This window comes from Anomalospiza imberbis, chromosome 6 (assembly GCF_031753505.1).
Source record: "Anomalospiza imberbis isolate Cuckoo-Finch-1a 21T00152 chromosome 6, ASM3175350v1, whole genome shotgun sequence".
NCBI lineage: Eukaryota > Metazoa > Chordata > Aves > Passeriformes > Viduidae > Anomalospiza > Anomalospiza imberbis.
In genome coordinates, this window is record NC_089686.1 from 60,809,208 (window position 1) to 60,821,157 (window position 11,950).

Below are 11,950 nucleotides of genomic sequence, written 5' to 3' on the forward strand. Positions count from 1 at the left end.
GGTTTTGTCATGTAGGCTCAGCAGAATTCATTAACAATGAATTCCCTCATGCTCTGTGAGGCTGTAAGAAACTCAGTGATACACACCTTGTTCTCAATGTCCCTCTGCACCCCTGACAGCAAAGAGTACCATTTGCCTTTCCTTTTTTCATGCCTCTCATAAAACACAGAGCAGTTTTCATGTCCATCCACTCTCTCAGGATTGCATTACAGCTGTGCCTGTACTGCACATGGGTTCTTCCAACAAAAGGACCTGTTTTCTTCTTCTGCCTCTTGTGCATATGTTCACATCCTGCACAGTCACGTGCTGCTAACCATGTGTATAGAGACACGTTGTGTCATATCTCTCCTTTTTTAAAATTCCTGTGAGGAATAGACTGAATAAGACTCATTTTTTCGTACACCTTGATCTTTATTCTGATGTATTTAAACCAAATATTCAGCTGTTTGAATACCCTTATCAGAAATTGGTCTGTTTAATGTCACTTTTGTTACTTGCTAATGCAAGGTGCAATATACACAAATGCAAGGGAGCAACAACTGTGGTGTGGATAAAGCTTGCAAACGTAACAGATTGTCAGCATTCCACAGCTTGTGTTACAGCCAGCTTCTTGAGAAAGGTAATTGTAAAATGAACTATTTAATTCTGATATTTACATTATTCATTTCATTGTAATTGACGCTTTCCAAAATAATTGGATACGTTTCCACACATTTGTTGAAGAAAAGTGCTGCGCTAATTGGCTTTTTGCTTATTTTCTTTAAAGATACATTTTATAATTTCTCATACTTTTGATTAACATATTTCTATTATGTGAATTCTTTTAAAGACTAAAGTACTTTCTAAGTGTGAGAAGTAGTAAAGTCCTTTTAGTACTGTGGGAAAGAATATACCTGCTGTACCTCAAAACCATTTCATGGAATATTCCTATATTATATAATACAATATTATATTATTATAGTATATTATTATATTATTAAATAATAGGTAATATAATAATATACTGAAATAATATATAATAGAATATAATGCAATGATATAATATTATATAATAATTTAATAATATAATATAAAATATTAAATATTTTTCAGTCTTACCAAGGAAAACATTTGTCTCTTCAGTTTGAACTGAAAGGTGTAGCTTGAAGTTATACCTGTGCTGATCCAAGGGCCAGTTGCCACTGAAAGTGGCAAAATTCTTCTGCCATTCCTTCTTCCCTTGCTTCATCCATGAGCTCTTGCTGCCTTTGCATCAGCTCCACCTTTTGTGTGACCACAAAGTCCGTGGAGATAGAGGGGCAAAAATCTGATTCTGCTGACAAAGTGATAATTTTCTGGTGATTTAGCTCCACTAAAGGGATTTATCATGTGCCAGTGTCAGCACAGAGAAGGTGGCTGGAGAACTTGTCCAGGCCAGGGGGAAGAGATGGCAGAGGGGAGCAAGCCTGCCCATTTGCATGTCACTTATCCCTTAAACCTCGTTAGTTCTTCATCAAAGTGGATGCTGAGCTAGGCTGTGTAAAGTTCATAAAAGTAAGCCCAGGATGAACAAAGCTGCTTTGAGCTGATGAATATCACCAATGTATGTTTAAAGGGTAAAGGAGGAATAATCAGTCCTATCAAAGATATCAAGTCAGGCAAATGGAAATCAATGTTACTGAGTAAAATTTGCATTTCTTTCTGATTTTTTGCAACTGATACTGATATTATTTAATATTGAACTTATATTTCAGCAGTGCGGTTGGCTTTTCTTTTGGCTCACAGATTGATTCTGCTCTGCTTTATTTTCTTATTGTTGCCTTAATGTTGATGTTTTCCACTGATACTTCAGGCAAGTTCAGGGCCAATTGTGTTAGACACTGTACAGAAATATCACTAACAAAATCCTGCCAGCAAAAAACCCAAGTCAGTCTAGTGACAAGTCTGTATCAATAAATTTTAGGTAAAATGCTATGCATGTCCAAAAGCCAATGTCAGCCTATAAACACTGGTTTATGTAAATTCTGACCTGGACTGAGGCAATTTATCTGAAGGTCTATTGCAAACTTGTTTTCTCCTAAATTAAAAAAAAATAAATAAAGAAAAAAGAACCCTTCCTATTAAAATAAATAGAATACTTCCAGAGCTCTTGATTTCTTGGTGATGTCTTGGTAAAAACAACTTGAAATACAGCAGCTGTGTTTCAATTTCAATGTGGGTAGAGGAGATGGAGGGCAGCAGGGAGAAAACAAGAGAAGAGATGGATTTACTGAAAATTTGTATGACTTGATTTCAGGTGTTTCTGATTTTATTGTATAGATAATGGTACATATAATCAGATTAATTTCAATCCAAAATCAGTGTAGTTTCTTTACTTATAGCTTCCAGATTTCCTGTTCACTTTCTAATTTTGCTACTCCAGAAAAGAGAAATATGCCAAGTATAGAAAGATTCCAAACAAAACTGTCTGAATCCCACCATGTTCTCAAAAGCTATAGAGAAAACAACACCAGATTAGTTCATTTTTTAAATCAATATTTGATCATCAATCTTAGCAACTAACAAAAAGCTTGTGCTTTCATTTTATGGCAAACAACAGAAGTCTAATAAGTGCTCAGAAAAAATGCCATATGGCATGTGCATCATCACAAAAAAGAGAGCTCTAAACTTTGCAAATGTCTTTGTGCCACAGGGATGCACAGCCTACATTAGCAAAAAAAGTATGAGGAAAGTCATGGGAACTTTTCACTCATGTCATTTGTCAAAGATGCTCGCTTTGCTGCCGTGAGATAAATTGTAAAAATACAATCGAGTAAATATTTTGCTAGTGTCAGTCTCAGAATAAGTATGGAGAGATGTATAGCATTTAATATAATTTTATACTTAGTTTTATTATATATAAAATTTTAATAGAATTTTATTATATTTTCTAATTTTATACTTTTAATATTTATAATTTTATTTTTATATACCTTCAGTTTCATTCAAGGAAAGGGAAAAATAAATCAAATCCCTGCAGATATGCTGATTTTCAACTTTAATCTTTATTTAAAATCTGAAAAGTGCAAATCCTTCATTCCAGATCCATCTGCAGCTGACTTAGTGGTCCTGGAATCTAAAACGATTTCGTCTTCTCACATTTCTTCATCTCTATGTACCAGTTCTTCCTTTTTGGTCAAACAGCAAACTGGGCAGGGATGGGGCTGTGCCAGGGCAGATCCTGCAGGAGCAGGGATGGGGCTGTGCCAGGGCAGATCCTGCAGGAGCAGGGATGGGGCTGTGCCAGGGCAGATCCTGCAGGAGCAGGGATGGGGGTGTGCCAGGGCAGATCCTGCAGGAGCAGGGATGGGGCTGTGCCAGGGCAGATCCTACAGGAGCAGGGATGGGGCTGTGCCAGGGCAGATCCCGGGGTGCAGAGCAGGGATGGGGGTGTGCCAGGGCAGATCCTGCAGGTGCAGGGATGGGGCTGTGCCAGGGCAGATCCTGCAGGAGCAGGGATGGGGCTGTGCCAGGGCAGATCCTGCAGGAGCAGGGATGGGGCTGTGCCAGGGCAGATCCCGGGGTGCAGAGCAGGGATGGGGCTGTGCCAGGGCAGATCCCGGGGTGCAGGAGCAGGGATGGAGCTGTGCCAGGGCAGATCCTGCAGGAGCAGGGATGGGGCTGTGCCAGGGCAGATCCCGGGGTGCAGAGCAGGGATGGGGCTGTGCCAGGGCAGATCCCGGGGTGCAGAGCAGGGATGGGGCTGTGCCAGGGCAGATCCCGGGGTGCAGAGCAGGGATGGGGCTGTGCCAGGGCAGATCCCGGGGTGCAGAGCAGGGATGGGGCTGTGCCAGGGCAGATCCTGCAGGAGCAGGGATGGGGCTGTGCCAGGGCAGATCCTGCAGGAGCAGGGATGGGGCTGTGCCAGGGCAGATCCTGCAGGAGCAGGGATGGGGCTGTGCCAGGGCAGATCCCGGGGTGCAGGAGCAGGGATGGGGCTGTGCCAGGGCAGATCCTGCAGGAGCAGGGATGGGGCTGTGCCAGGGCAGATCCTACAGGAGCAGGGATGGGGCTGTGCCAGGGCAGATCCCGGGGTGCAGAGCAGGGATGGGGCTGTGCCAGGGCAGATCCTGCAGGAGCAGGGATGGGGCTGTGCCAGGGCAGATCCTGCAGGAGCAGGGATGGGGCTGTGCCAGGGCAGATCCTGCAGGAGCAGGGATGGGGCTGTGCCAGGGCAGATCCTGCAGGAGCAGGGATGGGGCTGTGCCAGGGCAGATCCTGCAGGTGCAGGGATGGGGCTGTGCCAGGGCAGATCCTGCAGGAGCAGGGATGGGGCTGTGCCAGGGCAGATCCTGCAGGAGCAGGGATGGAGCTGTGCCAGGGCAGATCCTGCAGGTGCAGGGATGGGGCTGTGCCAGGGCAGATCCTGCAGGAGCAGGGATGGGGCTGTGCCAGGGCAGATCCCGGGGTGCAGGAGCAGGGATGGGGCTGTGCCAGGGCAGATCCTGCAGGTGCAGGGATGGGGCTGTGCCAGGGCAGATCCTGCAGGAGCAGGGATGGGGCTGTGCCAGGGCAGATCCCGGGGTGCAGGAGCAGGGATGGAGCTGTGCCAGGGCAGATCCTGCAGGAGCAGGGATGGGGCTGTGCCAGGGCAGATCCTGCAGGAGCAGGGATGGAGCTGTGCCAGGGCAGATCCTGCAGGAGCAGGGATGGGGCTGTGCCAGGGCAGATCCCGGGGTACAGGAGCAGGGATGGGGCTGTGCCAGGGCAGATCCCGGGGTGCAGGAGCAGGGATGGAGCTGTGCCAGGGCAGATCCCGGGGTGCAGGAGCAGGGATGGGGCTGTGCCAGGGCAGATCCTGCAGGAGCAGGGATGGGGCTGTGCCAGGGCAGATCCCGGGGTGCAGAGCAGGGATGGGGCTGTGCCAGGGCAGATCCTGCAGGAGCAGGGATGGGGCTGTGCCAGGGCAGATCCTGCAGGAGCAGGGATGGGGCTGTGCCAGGGCAGATCCTGCAGGAGCAGGGATGGGGCTGTGCCAGGGCAGATCCCGGGGTGCAGGAGCAGGGATGGGGCTGTGCCAGGGCAGATCCTGCAGGAGCAGGGATGGGGCTGTGCCAGGGCAGATCCTGCAGGAGCAGGGATGGGGCTGTGCCAGGGCAGATCCCGGGGTGCAGGAGCAGGGATGGGGCTGTGCCAGGGCAGATCCCGGGGTGCAGGAGCAGGGATGGAGCTGTGCCAGGGCAGATCCTGCAGGAGCAGGGATGGGGCTGTGCCAGGGCAGATCCTGCAGGAGCAGGGATGGGGCTGTGCCAGGGCAGATCCCGGGGTACAGGAGCAGGGATGGGGCTGTGCCAGGGCAGATCCCGGGGTGCAGGAGCAGGGATGGAGCTGTGCCAGGGCAGATCCCGGGGTGCAGGAGCAGGGATGGGGCTGTGCCAGGGCAGATCCTGCAGGAGCAGGGATGGGGCTGTGCCAGGGCAGATCCCGGGGTGCAGAGCAGGGATGGGGCTGTGCCAGGGCAGATCCTGCAGGAGCAGGGATGGGGCTGTGCCAGGGCAGATCCCGGGGTGCAGGAGCAGGGATGGGGCTGTGCCAGGGCAGATCCTGCAGGAGCAGGGATGGGGCTGTGCCAGGGCAGATCCTGCAGGAGCAGGGATGGGGCTGTGCCAGGGCAGATCCTGCAGGAGCAGGGATGGGGCTGTGCCAGGGCAGATCCTGCAGGAGCAGGGATGGGGCTGTGCCAGGGCAGATCCTGCAGGAGCAGGGATGGGGCTGTGCCAGGGCAGATCCTGCAGGAGCAGGGATGGGGCTGTGCCAGGGCAGATCCCGGGGTGCAGGAGCAGGGATGGGGCTGTGCCAGGGCAGATCCCGGGGTGCAGGAGCAGGGATGGGGCTGTGCCAGGGCAGATCCCGGGGTGCAGGAGCAGGGATGGGGCTGTGCCAGGGCAGATCCCGGGGTGCAGAGGAGGGATGGAGCTCTGCCAGGGCAGATCCTGCAGGTGCAGGGATGGGGCTGTGCCAGGGCAGATCCCGGGGTGCAGGAGCAGGGATGGAGCTGTGCCAGGGCAGATCCTGCAGGTACAGGAGCAGGGATGGAGCTCTGCCAGGGCAGATCCTGCAGAGCCGGGATGGGGAATCTCATGCAGACTAGAGCTGGCCCCGAGCCCGGCAGCCGAGTCCCGGATCGGGATGAGCTGGAGCCCTTCCATCCACCCCAAATCCCTGGGGCTGTTCTTTCCCTGCCTCACAGCGGAGTCTGGGAGCAGATGGCAGCCTTGCACTTCAACTGTGCAAGTGTGAGTGCTGCTTCAGTCTTGTACAGCTTGTTTTTAGCCTTCTTGCCTACCCAGCCAGTGAAACTGTGCTGATACCTTAGTTGTTGGTTTCTACTGAGAAGTATTTTGGTCAAGGATGGGTGGGTTTTGTTTGTTTGTTTTTGTTTTTCCCTAATGGTGTGGCAGAGCTTTGTTCCTCAGGCAAAGAGGAGTTTTTGCCAATTCCAGGCAGTGAAAGAAGTTCCATTCCTCCATTCCTCTGGAGCCTGGGAGGACACAGAAGAGATTCACTGGGTGCTGTGTAGTTTCTTGGTTAATTCAGAAGAGACAGCAAATGATCTCAGATAATTTAAATAACCAAGAGCTGTTCAAACATTTTTCTTCTGCACTGAGCACCACTCCTCTCCCTTAACAGCCTTTCCTTTCCCTTTCCCTTTCCCTTTCCCTTTCCCTTTCCCTTTCCCTTTCCCTTTCCCTTTCCCTTTCCCTTTCCCTTTCCCTTTCCCTTTCCCTTTCCCTTCTTCTTTTTTCTTTTCTCTTTTCTTCTTTTCTCTTTTCTTCTTTCTCTTTTCTTCTTTTCTCTTTCTCTTTTCTTCTTTTCTCTTCTTCTTCTCTTTCTCTTTTCTTCTTTTCTCTTTTCTTCTTTTCTCTTTTTCTTCTTTTCCCTCTTTTCTTCTTTTCTCTTTCTTCTTTTCTCTTTTCCTCTTCTCTTTTCTCTCTCTTTCTCTTTCTCTCTCTTTTCTCTTCTCTTTTCTCTTCTCTTTTCTCTTCTCTCTTTCTCTTCTCTTTTCTCTTCTCTTTTCTCCTCTCTTTTCTCCTCTCTTTTCTCCTCTCTTTTCTCTTCTCTTTTCTCTTCTTCCTGTGCTGGAGAAAAACTTTCTTAGCCAGACATCTGTCAGACATCTTCACTTCTTCAGTGAAGAAGTGACAGAGAAAGAAGGAACAGTTTCTTTCTATTCATCAGCTCAGGGATGCAGGAGAAAATTTTCATTCAAGCCTTTGGCAAAATTCCCAAGAAATGTAGTGGGACATGAGTTTCACAGACAGCCTGTACTTATTAGGTTATTACTCAGCGTGCACTCATTTAGGATGGATTGGAGTTTCCTGATAGCCTGTAATTGGAAGAGTATTAGGGGAAAAGTGGAAGATCTGGTGATTTTATTTTTAAATAAAAGGAAAATAATCATCTCTTCTTTCCTGCTGCTGTGGGAGTTGAGATCAGTGTAGTTTGTTGAAGAAGGTCCTTCTCAAAGTGATGCAGATTATGTGTAAAGCTGTCCTTTGTTGGGTGAGTTATTATGAGGGCAGATTGCCAAACATGAAATTTGATACATGATGAGCTTTTGTGTTTTAATCATGTCAATAGTGTATTTTCTAGGTTTCTTGTATAATAAAATGAAATTCAGAATTTTCACAAGCCTTATGATGATGTTAATGCAGGCCTGTAGCAGAAAATGTTTCAGGACCATAATACATGAAACATCCTGTGCTCAGCTATCAATATGAAGATATTATAACCATTAATATTATAACCATTATTATTAATAATGATCACCATTAATATGCTTATCTGGAACACACATGCATGTAGTGCAACAATATTGTAAATGCAAATGCAGTAGATGGCTGGAGAAAAAATACAGTTATGGATAAATGTAAGATTTGCCTAATCCCTCCATCGTAGTTAAGACCTGATATTGCCATTATTTTAATTTTTATTACCTTTGAAGATAAACAAAATGACTTTGCTGTTCAGGCAGTTCTTGCAAGAATAATAAAAAGGTAGATTGAAATAAGAGAACATTGAAATAAATCACTGTATCTCATGAACAAGTACTGAAATAAAACAACGAATACATGCTTGTCAAATATGCAGCATAGATAAATAATTTTGGTGAAAATGGATGACTAGAAATAACAAAGTGATGACCAAATAATGAAGGGCCAAAGGGTAGTTTTTACATCTGATGTAACTTCATTGTATGTCATAAACAACTGTGATATAAAAATACAATTGTTATAATATGGCAATATTATATAAACAATATTATTAGGCAAAATTAGTATATTAATATTTAATAACGAACACTAAATATTATTTTAATAATATTATATTATAATGATATAATATACAATATAATAATATAATATAATAATAAATAATAATTAGTAATGCTATTATATATAATATTATATAATTAATATTTTAATATGATTTAAAAAATAAAATTTCTATAATCCATGAAAAATTTCATGGCTTCTGTATGAGAAAAAGAGACAATTTGACAGGCAACAGTGGTAGTAAGCGACAGCAAGCACGAATCCTTGGCAACTGTCATTATCCTGCTGTTGGATTCACATCCCAAACTGTGGGATAACTTTGACCTCTGTTGCTGTTACTGAGCCACCGTCTGTTAAATTGACTGTATTTTTAACTTAGCAAAGAACAATATTAGTCAGGTGCAGATTTATGCCTTAGAAAACTGTATGGACTATTTATTTATCTTGGGTATACTGTTGCTCTCTGTTTAAAATAAACATGGAGACCTGCTTTAGACAGACAATGATGGATAATGAGAAATTGCACAAGAGGAGTGGAATAGAAATTTTGAGTTTCACAATGTAGAACTAACTGAAAGTAGAAGTTCCTTCTGTAATAATTACAAAAACACCTCAGTGTTTTGGCCATGAATAAACCAAAGTTTAATTGCTTTTACTATTCTGATACTTAGGAGTTCTTGCTTCATCTTGATCTTTAATACTTCTCTTGGCACAGTTACACTTGTGCTGATTTGGATCTTCCAAAGACTGGCTAAAATTGGATTGCTTGATCTTCATACGGGTGAATATTACATCTAGACTTTTGGCCTATGGTATGACGTAATTTTGTGTCATTAATAGTAGCCCCAAATTGAAAGTTGGAGGCTTTTGCTCTCATTATTTTTCATGTTTTTATGCAAATAAAGCCTTTATTTCAAGATTATGAGATAACTCAGTGTTCATTTTGTATGAGGAAGGCTTAGTGCAGCATAGCTGAAATACCTGCTGTACTTCACCATAATCCTGTCCTACAGCACTTTGTGCATTGCCCTTCTGATCCCAGTTTGTGCAAAGATTAATTGAGCTGAAATCTGAAATAATGCTTGCAGAAATAAGAATCAGGATGAAAGTATTAACACAGTTTCATAAGGCATTTTGCAGCTTTAATTACGATGTTGTAGGCTTTTCTGAACTCTGTACAGTCAATTAATACTAATTTACAGTAGTTGAACCAGAGCAAAAAGATAAAATTTGAACTACATTTATCATATTTTTGCTTTGCAGAATGTTCCCCACCCTTTGTGAGAGAACCTTTTAAAATACTGAAGGGAAGCAAAGCTCTAAACAACTTCAATTTGCCCACAACATTCGCCTGCAATCAGCAATGGTATCAAGAAGGTCAAGATTTCAACACTGTTCTCCACATCAAACAAAATCTGTTCAGGGCTGTGATGGAGCGTCAGATGTACAGACAGCTACAAATCAAGCAGTACAGGCAATTTCTCTCTTATATCTCTTATAGCTGAGAGAAACAGAGCTGAAAGTGTTCCCACAGGTCAGCCAAGGTAATCAAAGCTCTCCTCTGTTGCTTTTAATCAAGGCTGCTGCAGTTCAGTCACCTTGTAATGATGATTCAGTTGATATTCTAATTTTTATTAAGATTTATTGACCTAGAAATTTGTCAGAGTATAGTAGCTTTTAAAACCTTATTGATTCCAATCAAACCTTCCTGGAAGACAAAATTTTAGCGAACCAGGCATGCCAGCCCACTTTACAAATTTTTAAGACTTAACAATAGATGGGTAATAGCCAACAAGTTGACCCCTCTGTAAAGAAGAATGTGATTCTCCATAATTAATCTAAAATGAATTGATTCTGCCTGTGGGAGAAATCCAAGAGAGCAATTAGATTTTGCAATGTACCATAAAGGTGATGAAAGAAGACAAAAGTGTGCTAGAACGTGCTTAACTTAGATGTCCTCATCAAAAGCTTTTTGTTGTTGGTGCCTTCTGTTTTGAGGGAGGAAACTGTGGTAAACTGAGACAAAGTTTGAGATTAAAGTTATGGAATCCCTTGATTTGTGACCTCAAATAGAATTCAAAGGGCTCTAACTTTTTATTTGGTAGCTATTTTCTGAAAGGACTTTTCCCAAAACCTTCAAGTCTTTGTGATTGCTGATTTTCTTTAATAAGACATGGATATTAATATAATGGTCCCCTGGTGTATGAAAGTCATTTATAGTTACTCTTCAAAGGGCCACATTCTGGCTTTCTTATTATATGATTTAGTTCTCAGCACTAAAGTAGCTACATTGATTTAATAGCATGACTTCCTTTGGAAATTCTAAAAAGAAGACCAAAAAGAAAAATTGGGATTCTTATGTAGTCACTTTGCCATTCAAGAGAAGTGGAAACTTGATTACGCATGTGCTACTATGGTTTAAATGAAGTATCAGATCAGTGCTAATTTAAATGAATGGGAACACTTCCAAAACTTTTTAAGGGAGAGGAATTCACATCTTAGGCCTCAAAGAAGTTTTGAGCTGTGCATGGGAACCTCATGTTGAAGACCAGGAGGGAGACCATGTGTCACAAGTGTTCTTGCTGAAGTATCACTTTTTGTTATAAATCTGCTTTCCTCTCCTTTTTTTAAAAATTTTTAAATATGGTCATACTATTTCCGTGTTCACTATACATGAATATATGTTTATATTCAATAAAATATTCACTATTTTATTGTTATTATTCCAAAGACATGATATAAGCATTTTAAAGTAGCATTGTGATGTTCTTAAACTGATTATTAGTTTATTTAATTTTATTCTGGCAGCTGTATTGAATATGTTTTGCTATCTGGGAAACAGAAACAATTAACAATAAGCCCCACTATGCAGTCACTGTACAGGCATAATTGCTGTCAATTTGATTGAAATTTTGCCTGAGAAAAGACTGTCACCAGTTCTTACTTTTTAAACTTGAAGCAATAACCTACATATTATGCACTGAAAGCTCTCTTTAATTAGGAGCCTTCTAAGAATCTAATTTTTCCTATATTTATTTGAGCTGATAAATTTAAAAAAATATATTAGGTGATCTATTTTCTTGTGGTGTTCTTAAGACATTTCATAAAAAGACTTCACAGCAACTAGTTTCCAGTATTTCAGAACTTCTGAATAAACACTGTTTGGGACAAGTTAAGTGCATTTTATTTAGAAGAGTTCAACTTTTCTGTATTTTCTATATTTATGATTTAAGGTGCTGTGAAATACTTCTTACATTGTGAAGAATTTTAATGACTGTATGCTCAGATTTTCTTTCTATACAACTACTATAAAAGTTCCAAAAAAAAAGTTTTTAAAATACTTTAAAAAGTTTTCTTTAAAAAAAGAAAATAATATTGGATTGTTTCTTTCATATCCTAAAGTGGATTTTCTTTTTTAACAGAATGAACTGTGCTCTCTGTTTCAAAACTCATGTCATATCCACAGGGCATTTGAAGTATCCAAAGTTATTAAACAGCAGCCAAATGTCATCAAAGTCACAGCTTAGAAAATTGGCACAAGAAAGATTTCTTTGCTAAAGTTTCTGTGTCCTTAATTAAGCCAGTAACCTCTAATACCAATTTTCTTGCATGCATAAAGTTTCTCTATAGCTTTGTTTTCAAACCCTGATGTGAAT